Below are 12635 nucleotides of genomic sequence, written 5' to 3' on the forward strand. Positions count from 1 at the left end.
CCCTGTTGGAATCCCTCATTCAGGAGAGCGAGTTGACCTTCCAGGGTGGTGGTCAAAAGGTCTGCCAGAGGCCCCTGGACACACTCGTCAGCCTGTCAGGGGGCCCCAGAGTCCAGGATGACCACCAAGACCCTCGCCAATGAGGGGTAGGTAGAAGGACAACTCTTGTCCTTCTGGAGGGCAGACTCAGTCCTGGCCACCAAGGAGGCCCAGAGAACACTTCTGTTTGCCCCCACGGGCACCTTGTCCCAATAGGACCACTGCAGAACCCGAACCCTAAACCCTAACCCAAACCTGAACCCTAAGCCCGATCCTAACCCAGCACATGACAGATCTATATCTAACTTTCTACAGAACCTAGGAACAGGCTTGACAGTGGCTCTACCATTCCTCATCCTCATCACCAGGGAATAAGCACTCCAATCTCTCCACATCCTCTCCAACACTTGTGGTTTTCTTCTTCTTTTTTTAATACTGGCCATTCTAATAGGTGTGAAATGACTTCTCATTGTAGCTTTGATTTGCATTTCCCTAACAGATAGTGATTTTGAACAATTTTTATGTGTTTTTTCACCATTTGCATTTTTTGTTTAGCAAAATATCTATTCAAGTCCTTGGCCCATTTTTAACTGGCTGGTTTGTCTTTTTATTGTTAAGTTGTGGGATCTCTTTATAAATCATGCATATAAAACCCTTGTTGGAGGTGTGATTTCCAAATATTTTCTGCCATTGAGTAGGCTGCTTTTTAAATGACTTTTTGAGGTCCTTTGAGGTGTAAAGGTGTTTAATTTTGAGTATGCCCCAGTTATCTGTTTTTTTTCCTTTTGTTGCTCATGTTTTGGGTGTATGGTTTAAGAGACCTCCACCTACCAAAATATCTTGAGGACGTTTCCCTACATTATCATCTACAAGCCTTATAGTCCTGGCTTTTATTTTTAGGTGTTTGATCCATTTGGAATTTTTATCGTATAGGGGGTAAGATAGGGCTCCGCTTTCATTCTTTTGGTTGTGGACATCCAGTTTTCCCAGCACCATTTGTTGAAGAGACTGTTCTGATCCAGTAAAATGGACTTGGTTACTGTATTAGTCAGGGTTCTCTAGGGAAACAGAATAGACAATAGACATCTGTAAATAATATGAGATTTTATAAAATTGTCTCACACAACCATAGGAATGCACAAGTCCAAATTTTTTAGGGCTGGCTGCTAACCAGGAGCTCTGATGAAGATCGTTGCTAAGTTCCCCAAGAGACAGTGTCTGTCTGAAGTAGAAATGGGAATTCAGTCTTTGAATGCTGAAATCACTTCCCCTTTTAGGGTCTTCAACTGATTGGATGAGTCACCATCCATTACTGATGGCAATTCCTCAGTTGATTGCAGATGTAACCAGCCATCTATGCGACCAAGTCACAGATGATTGAAGTCCATGAAATGCCCTCATATTACATTTAGCCCAGTGCTTGCTTGACCGAGCAACTGGGCACCATTGCCTGGCCAAGTTGACACATTAGCCTAACAATCACAGTCTGCCCTTTGTCAACCTACCAGACATTCACATCACCTTAAACTATAGTCTCTAAATAAAAACTACTATATATCTATATCTATATCTATATCTATATCTGCTTAACAATATTCAATTGTCCTGTGTACAAATGGAAATGCACTAATTCCCTCCAGAATAGGGTGCAAGGCCTTGGGATATTCACTATTAAATTGGATATCCTTATATACTATGACATGAATCTAATACAACTTATGTCATATAATAAGGGAAAAGGTTAGGGAAGAGAACAAACACATTCATTTTATTTATATATTTTTTAAATTTCTCTCCCCTTCCCACCAGATGTCTGCTCTGTGTCCATTCACTGTGTGTTCTTCTGTGATGGCTTCTATCCTTATCAGCAGCACTGGGAATCTGTGTTTCTTTTTGTTGCGTCATCTTGTTGTGTCAGCTCTCCATGTGTGCAGTACTATTCTTGGGCAGGCTGCACTTTCTTTCACGCTGGGCAGTTCTCCTTACGGGGTGCACTTCTTGCATGTGGGGCTTCCCTATGCAGGGGACACCCTGGCATGGCACAGCACTCCTTGCACGCATCTGCACCGTGCATGGGCCAGCTCCACATGGGTCAGGGAGACCCCGGGTTTGAACTGCGGACCTCCCATGTGGTAAGTAGACACCCTATCCACTGGGCCAAGTCCACTCCTACATTCACTTTATGTTCATACACAAATCTACTCACAACAAAACAAGTAAGAAATATTCGTGACCATTACAGCCCCCATTTCTGTGACTGGTGACATGGTAGAAGTTTGAATTTACCATTACCTTCTTCCACTACCCATTCCATGTTTCCTTTGCCCTCAGCCAGCACCTGAGCTGGTTGTGCTTCTTTGCCTGGTGCTGTGACCCAAACTTTTATTCCTGAAGATTCTGGGCCATTGTGAGTCCTGCTTGGATAGGGTTGTTGCAAATTTCCATTGACTTTAATCACAGGGCATGGTAGTACAATGAGATGCTCTAGGGAATCAACAATATTCCAGGCATATGCTTCTTTACCTCCATTGTATAGGTGCAGTCCTAATTCCTCTTTTTTAGGAGGTATTTGGGAATGAACCCAGGGCATCGTTTATGGGAAGCAGGCACTCAACCACTTGAGGCACAGCCACTTATCCCTATTTCCTCTTTTTTTCCCCCAAAGTTTTTCTTTTCAATTTCTCTCCCCTTCCCCTCCCTAATCCCCCGTTGTCTGCTCTCTGTGTCCATTCACTGTGTGTTCTTCTGTGACCTCTTCTATCCTTGTCAGCGGCACCGGGAATTTGCGTTTCTTTTTGTTGCATCATCTTTTTTTTTTGTATTTTTATTTTTTATTTATTTTTTTAATTGATTTTGTAAAAATATTACATTAAAAAAATGTATATGAGGACCCCTTCAACCCCACCACCCCGACCCCACCACTCCCCCCCCAGCAACACTCATTCCCATCATAATGACACATCCATTGCATTTGGTAAGTACGTCTCTGGGCACCTCTGCACCTCATGGTCAATGGTCCACATCATGGCCCATACTCTCCCCCATTCCATCCAGTGGTCCCTGTGAGGATTTACAATGTCCAGTGATTGCCCCTGAAGCACCATCCAGGGCAGCTCCAAGTCCCTAAGACACCTCCGCATCTCGTCTCTTCCTGCCATTCCCCATACCCATTAGCCACCACGTCCACTTTTCCCACTCCAATGCCACCTTTTCTCTGTGGACATTGGATTGGTTGTGTCCATTTGTTGCATCATCTTGCTGTGTCAGCTCTCCATGTGTGTGGCACCACTCCTGGGCAGACTGGACTCTCTTTTGCGCTGGACGGGTCTCCTTATGGGGCACACTCCTTGCATGTGGGGCTCCCATACACGGGGGACACCCCTGCATGGCAGGGCACCCCTTGTGCACATCAGCACTGCATGTGGGCCAGGTCCTCATAGGTCAAAGAGGCCTGGGGTTTGAACCATGGATCTCCCATGTGGTAGGTGGACGCCCTATCCATTGGGTAAAGTCCATTTCCCCCTATTTCATCTTGATAGTAAAGATTGATCACCCCAGCCAATACAGTAATTTTCTTCTTTGCTTGTTGATTCAGAGGCACAAGGTGCCCAAAGTGGCCAGGTGGTAGTCTTAACTTCCAGTTCAATGGAATTATTGTTCTGTTCCCTGGTGGAATCACCCCTCCTTATGGAAGTAAGACCTGTAGACCAGCAGAACCTAAGGTTGCAGGAACAGAAAACAAAAGTTTTCTTAGGGGATCACTAGGGGTAATAATGAGTTGTGCCACTTCCATTTCTACCCTTTGATTCCTGGACCTGGGAATCCTGGAGCTGGGAAAAACAGTACCATTGAGTGGATGCTGATTTAGAGCATACACAGCCTCTTGGAGAACATTGCCCTAGCCCTGCAAGGTATTGCCACCAGTTGGCACCATAATTGAGTCTTCACAAGGCTATTCCACTGTTCCATTAGTCCACCTGCTTCAGGATGATGGGGACATGGTGACACCAGTGATTCCAGAAGCGTATGCCCATTTACATAACTACTTGCTATGAAGTGGGTTCCGTCATCAAAAGAAAAGGGGAAATTTTAAATACAAATGAGTTTTTATGGCTGAGAGATTTGAAAGTGAGTTGGAGGTCATTCCAGAGGTTATGCATATGTTCGTTTCAGGAAGATATTACTGCCTGCCATAGTAAACAGTGCTTCAAGCAGGGGTGTTCCTGAGGGCTCTAGAGACATCTAGAAGCTAGAGGCATAGTAGACAACCCCAGAAAATCCACACGCTGTTAGTGGGCCTTACCTTGGAACACATGATAACCTATCTCCTCAAAGTATCAGAGTTAGACACATTTATAATTTTCCTACACTTCATTCTGCCCCTTTTATTTGAACCTAAAATTAGCACAATACCCATTAAATGTATGTCCCAGAGACTTAAGTCTTTGGGCTGTACATATGCCTGTTGAGTTCTGAATCTCAATGGACTTGTAGCCAACACCTACTCCAGTTCATCAGCTTCACCCAGGACAACTAACAGAAAGATCATGGTGGGTAATGCCCATCCCACAAAAAAGAGGGTATCTACAACTATAAGCAAGACCACACCAATGAAAGATATTGTTAATGGTGAAAATGTGGGAGGGGGAAGGATGGGGTACATTTTCAATGTAATGTCTATATAATTTAAAGTTTCTTTAAAAATGAAAAAACAAAAACAAATATTAAAACATATATTTGAATAGTGTTCTATGATAAGAATGTATGTCAGCTCCATCATTTTTATTTTTATTTTTTTAAATATTTATTTATTATTATTTTTAATTACATTAAAAAAAATATATGAGGTCCCATTCAACCCCACCGCCCCCGCCCCCCACTCCCCCCACAGCAACACTCTCTCCCATCATCGTGATACATCCATTGCACCTGGTAAGTTCATCTCTGAGCATCACTGTACCCCATAGTCAATGGTCCACATCATAGCCCAGACTCTCTCACGTTCCATCCAGTGGGCCCTGGGGGGATCTACAGTGTCCCGTAATTGTCCGTGAAGCACTATCCAGGACAACTCCACGTCCCGAAAACAGCTCCATCATTTTTAATATCTGCATAGCATTTCATTGCAAACATGTATCATAATTAACTTTTCCCTCAGGTTAATATTTTTCTCCAGTTTCATAACTTTTAATTAGATAGCAATGGGGACCTTGTGCTTTCATCACACTTGTGTGATCCTCTGCTTGGGATCCTTCTTAGAAGTTGGGTTGATGTGTGAAAGCGTACACCCTTTTTACTTTGTGATTCTAGACTCCTTACAGGGGCAGCCCCAAATTCCCAGAGACATATTTGGCATGGACAATCACTGATCCCAGGAAAGAACTGCCGAAGGCCATTCCACATTCCAGGGAGACCCTATTCTACAGGGACCCTTCTGACAAGAAAGGCCCAGGGCAGCCTTCTGGCTGAATTACCTGTGAGAAATCAGGCAGAGGTTTGGGTCAAGTCAGAAAGGTCATGACAGGCAGCACTCGGCCGGGACCAGCTCTCAGCCTCACATCTCAGGCTCCACCAAACTGCTGAGCATGAAAACTGTTATGCTTCCACATGGAGCAGAGCAAATCTTCCAGGCCAGCAGGATCTCTAGGAGAGTCACTTAGAGCTCATTATGTCAAGAGAAATGGCACCTGTGACCAGAAAATGGCAAAATGTTTCTTTATGAAAAGACTAATTAATGCCAATTTTTTCTCTGCATTTTTTTCCCGTCTGGCTAGATTCATTTCTTTGCTGTTAGAACAAGCCTACTACATATCTCATATTTTTTTCCCTTTACATTCTCATCCCAAGCAAAGGCATGAGTGTCTGGGCAAATATGAAGCATTGCCTGGATGGTGTCAGCACATCCTAAGCACTCAAGGGCAAACTTGAAAATAATATCTACTGCCTGCCAGGTAAATGGCGAATATGTCTCTGAACTAAGGGCCAATATATTTCATCATGCCTGTCTTTAAATGCAGGGGAAAATACTGAGATACTTTTTGATTCAGAAGGAAAGCAAGGAAAATGACAAGCACAGAGCCATGCCTTGGATCCCCATTAATTCCGATCTCTGGCTGGGGTCTCAGAGCAGCATGAAACCCAGGACTCAGGGCCAACTCCCACCACTGGCGCTTGAGCCCAAGACACTGCAGGACAGTGACACTCCTCAAGGAGAACTACTCCTTCTACTGGTTCTTTTTTTTTTTTTTTTTTTTGAGGTACTGTGGCCAGGGATTGAACCAAGACCTCATGTTTGGGAAGCTGGAGTTCAACCACGGAGCCACATCAGCACCCCTTTAATTGGATTTTTCATTTGTTTTGCTTATTGTTTCTTTTTGGTTTGTTTTTTTAGGAGGCACCAGAAACCAAACCTGGACCTCTGATTTGCAAAACAGGCACTCAACTGCTTGAGCCACATCGGCTCCCCGCTGCTGGTTCTTAACCATCTAGCCATCAAGAAACCTACAGGAATGTGATCTATGGCCTGCAGTTCCAAGAAGATTTAGAATTGTGTTGTCTGGATTTCTGCTCCTCAGATTCTGGGGAGCATGAGCCTTTCCCATGTCATGTCACTTTACCACGATAGAGCCTCGAACCCCAAACACTCCAATTAAATCACCAGCACCATTTCCTCCCCCGTCTGCAACATGAGCAAAGTCCAGGCCAGTGAGGAGGGCAGATGGAAGGGTTTTCATGCACGTAGTGTCTCAGATAAAAGCCATTTTATCCCAGGGACACAGCAGGAAGAAGACGTCTTACAGCATTTAGACCAAATCTCATGCCCCAAATGAACATATTTTATAGTTTATTATTAGGGACTTGCCTCCAGAAATATAAGTCCCTGAATTATGTTTCAAATCAGAGCCTTGGAGTGAACACCCCTTCTCTCTCTCCCAGGCAGCACTGGCTCCTCCCCATGCTCCCTGCCTGCTTATCTTCAGAATCCATTGTGCTGACAATGCCTCTGTGGTTCTCAGGACTCCAGCACCTGCTGCAGCACAGCTTTACTCAGGCCTGAGTGGAGGCTCAGCAAGCACAGGCCAAGATGTGCAGGAAGTCACAGCCCTTTTTGACATTTGCAGAAAACAGGCAGGGGCTAAGGTGGACAAGCCTGTCAGACTGTCCTCTCTGTCTTCCCCTAAGTGGAAGGATGCTTCTTACAATTCGTGGTGTGGGCCATTAGCATCAGCATACCTGGGAACTTGCTTTACAATGAAGAATTGCAGGCCTCAACTCCTGAATTAAAACCTGCATTTTCACTACATCACCATATGATTTTCATGCACTTTAAGTTTGAGACATAACACTCTAGACTATCAGAAAAAACAAAACAAAACAAATGCCTAGTGTCAGGTACCCTATTTCACTGAAATGACATGGATGCACCATTTCTCATGGACTCAGACTTTGGATCTCTAAAGTGGGCCGATCAATGACTATATCATAACCCTGTGGATTTTTAGTCCCTGTTCATCTTTTTCTGTATTGCACTTACATGTGTAAGTGAACTTAGAGCTGAACCCTAACTTCCCAGGTGGGAGCGCTCTTCAGAGTCACAGCTGAACTGGTTTCTAGGGGCCTCCATATGCTTTTTCATTGGTGATGATATGACGGGACCCCTGGGGTTAACGGGGGATTCCTATCTTTGAATAGTAAAAATTAAAAAAAGTTATTCATATAGTATATAAAACACATTCTAATTTTTTTTAACACCCTAAACTAGGGAATCACTAAAGTAAATCTACTTCAGGAAATAAGAAGGCTTTCTCTCAGGAAATGCAGTGACTTCAGGGACAGCTAAGAATTTTGATCTGTCTCCACAAGAATCATATTAATAAATAACTGAGATATCTATGCTATCAATATCAGTGGCCCCAAAGGAGTCCATTTCAGCTTGGCTCCTCCAATGTTCTAGAAATGAGTGATAGGTGAACTTGTAACTCTATAAACATGACACAAAGAACACATATATTCCTGGTGGGAGTGTCACCTCGTAAAGCCCTTTGGGAGGCCAAGCAGGTGGTGTTGCCCAAAACATTACATGCGGGAGGAGTGAAGATGGGGATGGGAGTGGGTTATAGAGGATCCTCTTACTTTTTTAATGTAATGTTTTAAGTGATCTATTTACCTTTTTAAGAAGAGACAATTAAAAATATTGGAGGAAAAATTTACATGTACCTACACTTTTATCCAGCAGTGACCCTTTAAGAGTCAAACATAAAGAAGTATTCACATAACTCACAAAGTTAGTTGTTCAAATATAGCCTTAACATCATGTGTGACAGCAAAAAGATGAAAATAAACAAAATGCACATCTAGAAAGGAATAATTAAAAAATGTACATTAAGCATCCATAACATGGAATACCATGCATATGTTAAAAAAAAAAAAGAGTTAGAAATAGCAATATGGAAAGATGATCATAGCGTGCTATTCTGGTACCACAAAAGTTGTTGAAGATTAATTAAAGCAATTGCTTTTAACTGTCCCAGGGAGCATTTGGTAATAGAAGAGACATTGTTGGGGGAGTCACAACTGGGGAACTGCTACTGGCCTCTAAGAAGTGAAGGCCAGGGATGCTGTAAACTCCCTACAATGCAGAGGACATCCCCCCAACAAAAAAGAATCATCTAGCCCCAAATGCCACTAGTACTGAAATTGAAAACTCTTGATTTAAAGGATAAGCGTATGTGTGAAAAAAAAAAGCATAAGGAGTACATGCATAAAAATGTGCATCTGTAAACGTATAGACAAATATCTAGAAGTGTATTGTTAGAAGTGGTACCTTGAGGGATTTGTGGACAGATTTTCATTTTAACTTTATAACCCTATTTATACCATCATCTTTGATGATTGATTTTTAAAACAAAGGAAATTTTAAATAACAAATATATATATATATTTATATATTTTAACAAAATATATTTTAATGGGAGAAAAAACAAAACACATTGCAGGTCTTTTATATAATATACTTTATCAAAACTATCTTTATTGGAAAACATGTCTCCTTTTTGGTAACAGTGGTATAAAAATCTTAGATATACTATGGACTGATTTGGAAGTGGTAAAATTCTAAATGCCACCTTCAAGAAGAGGAGAATGAAGAACTAGAAGAGAAGAAATAAAGCTAACAGTTCCACTTTGTAGCTCCTGAGAGCAAAAGTTTTATGAATTAGACAGAAAGGCTTTTTATCTGCTGAGTTAAACAGATCCACGTAGGCACCAACCTGGTAAGAATGGTATTTAAAGGGGACTGGAAATTTGCTGGCAGAGTTATGCAAGATAATTGTCCTACAACTAGCCTGTGATTTTTCTGTTTGCTTGTTTTTTTAACATTATAATATGAAGTGGGAAAAACAAAAGCCAATCTCATTATTGGACACCATTTGACTTTAAAAAAACACCCTAACATTGAATATATATTAACTCCTCTCTTCCTAAAAATTATGGCTCTCTACAATCTCTTCCTAAAGACTTCAAAGACTTTAACACACTGAAATAATTTGGAGATTCTATCATCGTAATAGATATCAAATAGTCTCCTTATTTTAAACGGAGAATAGGGTTAAAGACCTGTGAAGAGACCTGTCAATGGTGGGTCCAGGAGGCTGAAGGTGGAAAGAGGTCTTAGAGTTAAGGAAGAACGCCAGCTCGAAGGAATCTTTGCTGCTCTAGTTTTCTATCTCCTCACTGTCAATATTTCTCCCCTTCCCTGAGACCTGGATGCCCACAGAAGGTATCAGATCACCCATTTCTTATTCCCAAGGTGGTTTTGACTGAACGTATGAAGGAAGCCAGGTTACTAGCCACATCCTCCATGGTTGAATGGACTGTCTGCTTCTTGAGCCAGGAACTTCATATTTCATCTCAGACTACCTCCTCCCTGGCATATAGTGGGCGGCCAATAGGCATCTGTGAAACAAATTGGGCATTAATTCCCCACTAAAGGCTTTATCCTTCTTGTGATTCTATTGAGATTGACATTTCTTTCCATAAACAAAGAAAATGGTGAGAAAACAATGAGCCTTCAAGATGGAGAACCATTTTCAAAGCAATAGAAATTTGTTAGAATATCAACTAGGACACAGCTCCAAAGACATGGGGAAAGCTTCCATAAAAGTGCTTGAATGCAACATCCTAGCTGTAATGACAGGGAGGTATGAAGGCTCTCTGAGGAAGAACCCACAGATGTTGAAACAGAGTTTGGTTGTGATGTGCTCATGACATTTTCTTAAATGGGGAGAGGAAAGGAACCCCACAATTGGTGTCAAGTCTCTCTTTGCAGAGGATGCCTCCAAAAAAGGCATTTTGTTAATCTAATTAAACACAAACATGTTTTCCTGGGCTAAAGATGATAGTCTAACACTCTTAATTAAATTAAGAGTTGGGAGAAGCGTCACTGGTCCATGGGACAATGAGGGTAGCTTGAACCTCCACAGCTTATAGCATCAATTATATCCTTGTGTCCAACTCTACAACCAGCAATGGAGAAAGGGCAGGAAGTCCTAAATGAAAGAGAAAAACTCTGCACAGAAAAAAAATTCTAGTAACCCAGATGCCAAGACACCAACAAAATTTACAATCCACACCAAGAAACAGGAAGCTATAGCCCAATTAAAGGAACAAGATAATCCTCCAGATGACATAAAGGAGTTGAGACAACTAATGACAGATGTTCAAACAAATCTCCTTAGTCAATTCAATGAGATGGCTAAAGAGATTAAGGTTATTAAGAAGACACTGGATGAGCAGAAAGAAGAATTTGCAAGCATACCTAGAAAAATACCAGATCTTATGGGAATGAAAGGTGCAATCAATGAAATTTTAAAAACGTTGGAATCATATAATAGCAGATTTGAGGAGGCAGAAGACAGGATTCGTGAGCTTGAAGAAATGGCCTCTGAAAGTGAACATACAAAAGAACAGATGAAGAAAAGAATGGAAAAAATTGAACAAGGTCTCAGGGAATTAAATGACAGCAAAAGTATGTGAACATACATGTCATGGGTGCCCCAGAAGGAAAAGAGAAGGGAAAAGGGGCAGAAGGAATATTTAAAGAAATAATGGTAGAAAATTTCCCAAGGCTATTGAAGGACATAGATTTCCATGTCCAAGAAGCACAACGTACTCCCATCTGAAAAAATCTGAATAGGCCAACTCCAAGACACATACTCAGCAGAATGTCAAATGCCAAAGACAAAGAGAGAATTCTGAGAACAGCAAGAGAAAAGCAATGCATCCCATATAAGGGATACTCAATAAGATTAAGTGCTGATTTCTCACCAGAAACAATGGAGGCAAGAAGACAGTGGTCTGATATATTTAAGATACTTCGAGAGAAAAACTTCCAGCCAAGAATCTTATATCCAGCAAGACTGTCATTCAAAAATGAGAGCAAGATTAGAATATTCACAGATAAACAGAAACTGAGAGAATTTCTAAGCAAGAGACCAGATTTTCAGGAAATACTAAAGGGTGTGCTAGAGCCTGAAAGGAAAAGACAGGAGAGAGAGGCCTGGAAGAGAGTCTAGAAATGAAGATGATATCAATAAAAGTAACTAAATGTATCAAAAGAGTGGTGAAAATAAAATATGATAGATAAAACTGAAATAGTCTAGAATAAACTGAACCAATGATGTAAAGCACTTGTATTCAGAAAACTGCAACCAGGATGTTAAAGGAAATTAAAAAAGTTCTAAATAACTGGAAGAACATACCATGCTCATGGATTGGAAGACTAAATAGCATTAAGATGTCAATTCTACTCAAATTGATACACAGATTCAATGCAACCCTGACAAAAATTCCACCAGCATTTAAAAAAAGTTGAAAACAAAATTAGCAAATTTATTTGGAAGGGTAAGGGGTCCTGAATTGCCAGAAACATCATAAAAGGAAAAGTGAACCCTCATCTCTGGACTTTAAATCATACTACCATGCTATAGTGGTAAAAACAACATGGTACTGGCATAAAGACAGATACATAAACCAATGGAACCAAACTGATGGCTCAGAAACAGACGCTTACATGTATGGTCAAGTGATTTTTGACTAGCCTGTCAAACCCACACAGCTCAGGCAGAACAGTCCATTCAGCAAAATGTTGCTGAAAGAACTGGATATCTAGAGCTGAAAGAAGGAAAGAGGACCCCTATTTCACATCTTATCCAAAAATTAACTCAAAATGGATCAAAAACCTAAAAATGTAAGCAAGAACCAGAGAAGTTCTAGAAGAAATTTTAGGGAAATATCTGCAAGACCTGATGGTAGGTGGTACATTCTTAAAGGAGATAAGAGAAGAACTGAAACGGACTACTGATGTTTGTTTAATGTACATAGAAGTTTTAATTAGCTTTACTGTCAAAGTGTAGCAATGTGTAGAATGGATGGTAACAAATAGTGAGTAATAGCTAGTTTATAAATGGGGATGTGGTTGAAAATGGTAGTCCAGGTATGGAAATGTCAATTGACAGAATGCTAGAGAATAAACTAGGAACTGAAGAGCACAGTAAACCAAGAGGTGGATGAGAATTGTGATTAATGGTATAGATGCA

At 41.2% G+C, this 12635-nt stretch overlaps 1 long non-coding RNA gene across 2 annotated transcripts in view; it reads right to left on the reverse strand.

Annotated features, from left to right (window-relative positions):
• Nucleotides 1-293: 293 nt before the first annotated feature.
• The window catches only part of LOC139439224 (uncharacterized), a 66535-nt gene continuing 54193 nt past the window's right edge, over nt 294-12635 (reverse strand). The window contains exon 4 of one of the 2 annotated variants that reach the window (XR_011649017.1): nt 294-1097. This is a non-coding gene — a long non-coding RNA (uncharacterized lncRNA). Of the gene's footprint in view, nt 1098-4907; nt 5727-12635 lie in introns of those variants that run through there. The other variant, XR_011649016.1, reaches the window with a different exon arrangement.

The sequence above is a fragment of the Dasypus novemcinctus genome, chromosome 6 (genome assembly GCF_030445035.2).
Source record: "Dasypus novemcinctus isolate mDasNov1 chromosome 6, mDasNov1.1.hap2, whole genome shotgun sequence".
Lineage (NCBI taxonomy): Eukaryota > Metazoa > Chordata > Mammalia > Cingulata > Dasypodidae > Dasypus > Dasypus novemcinctus.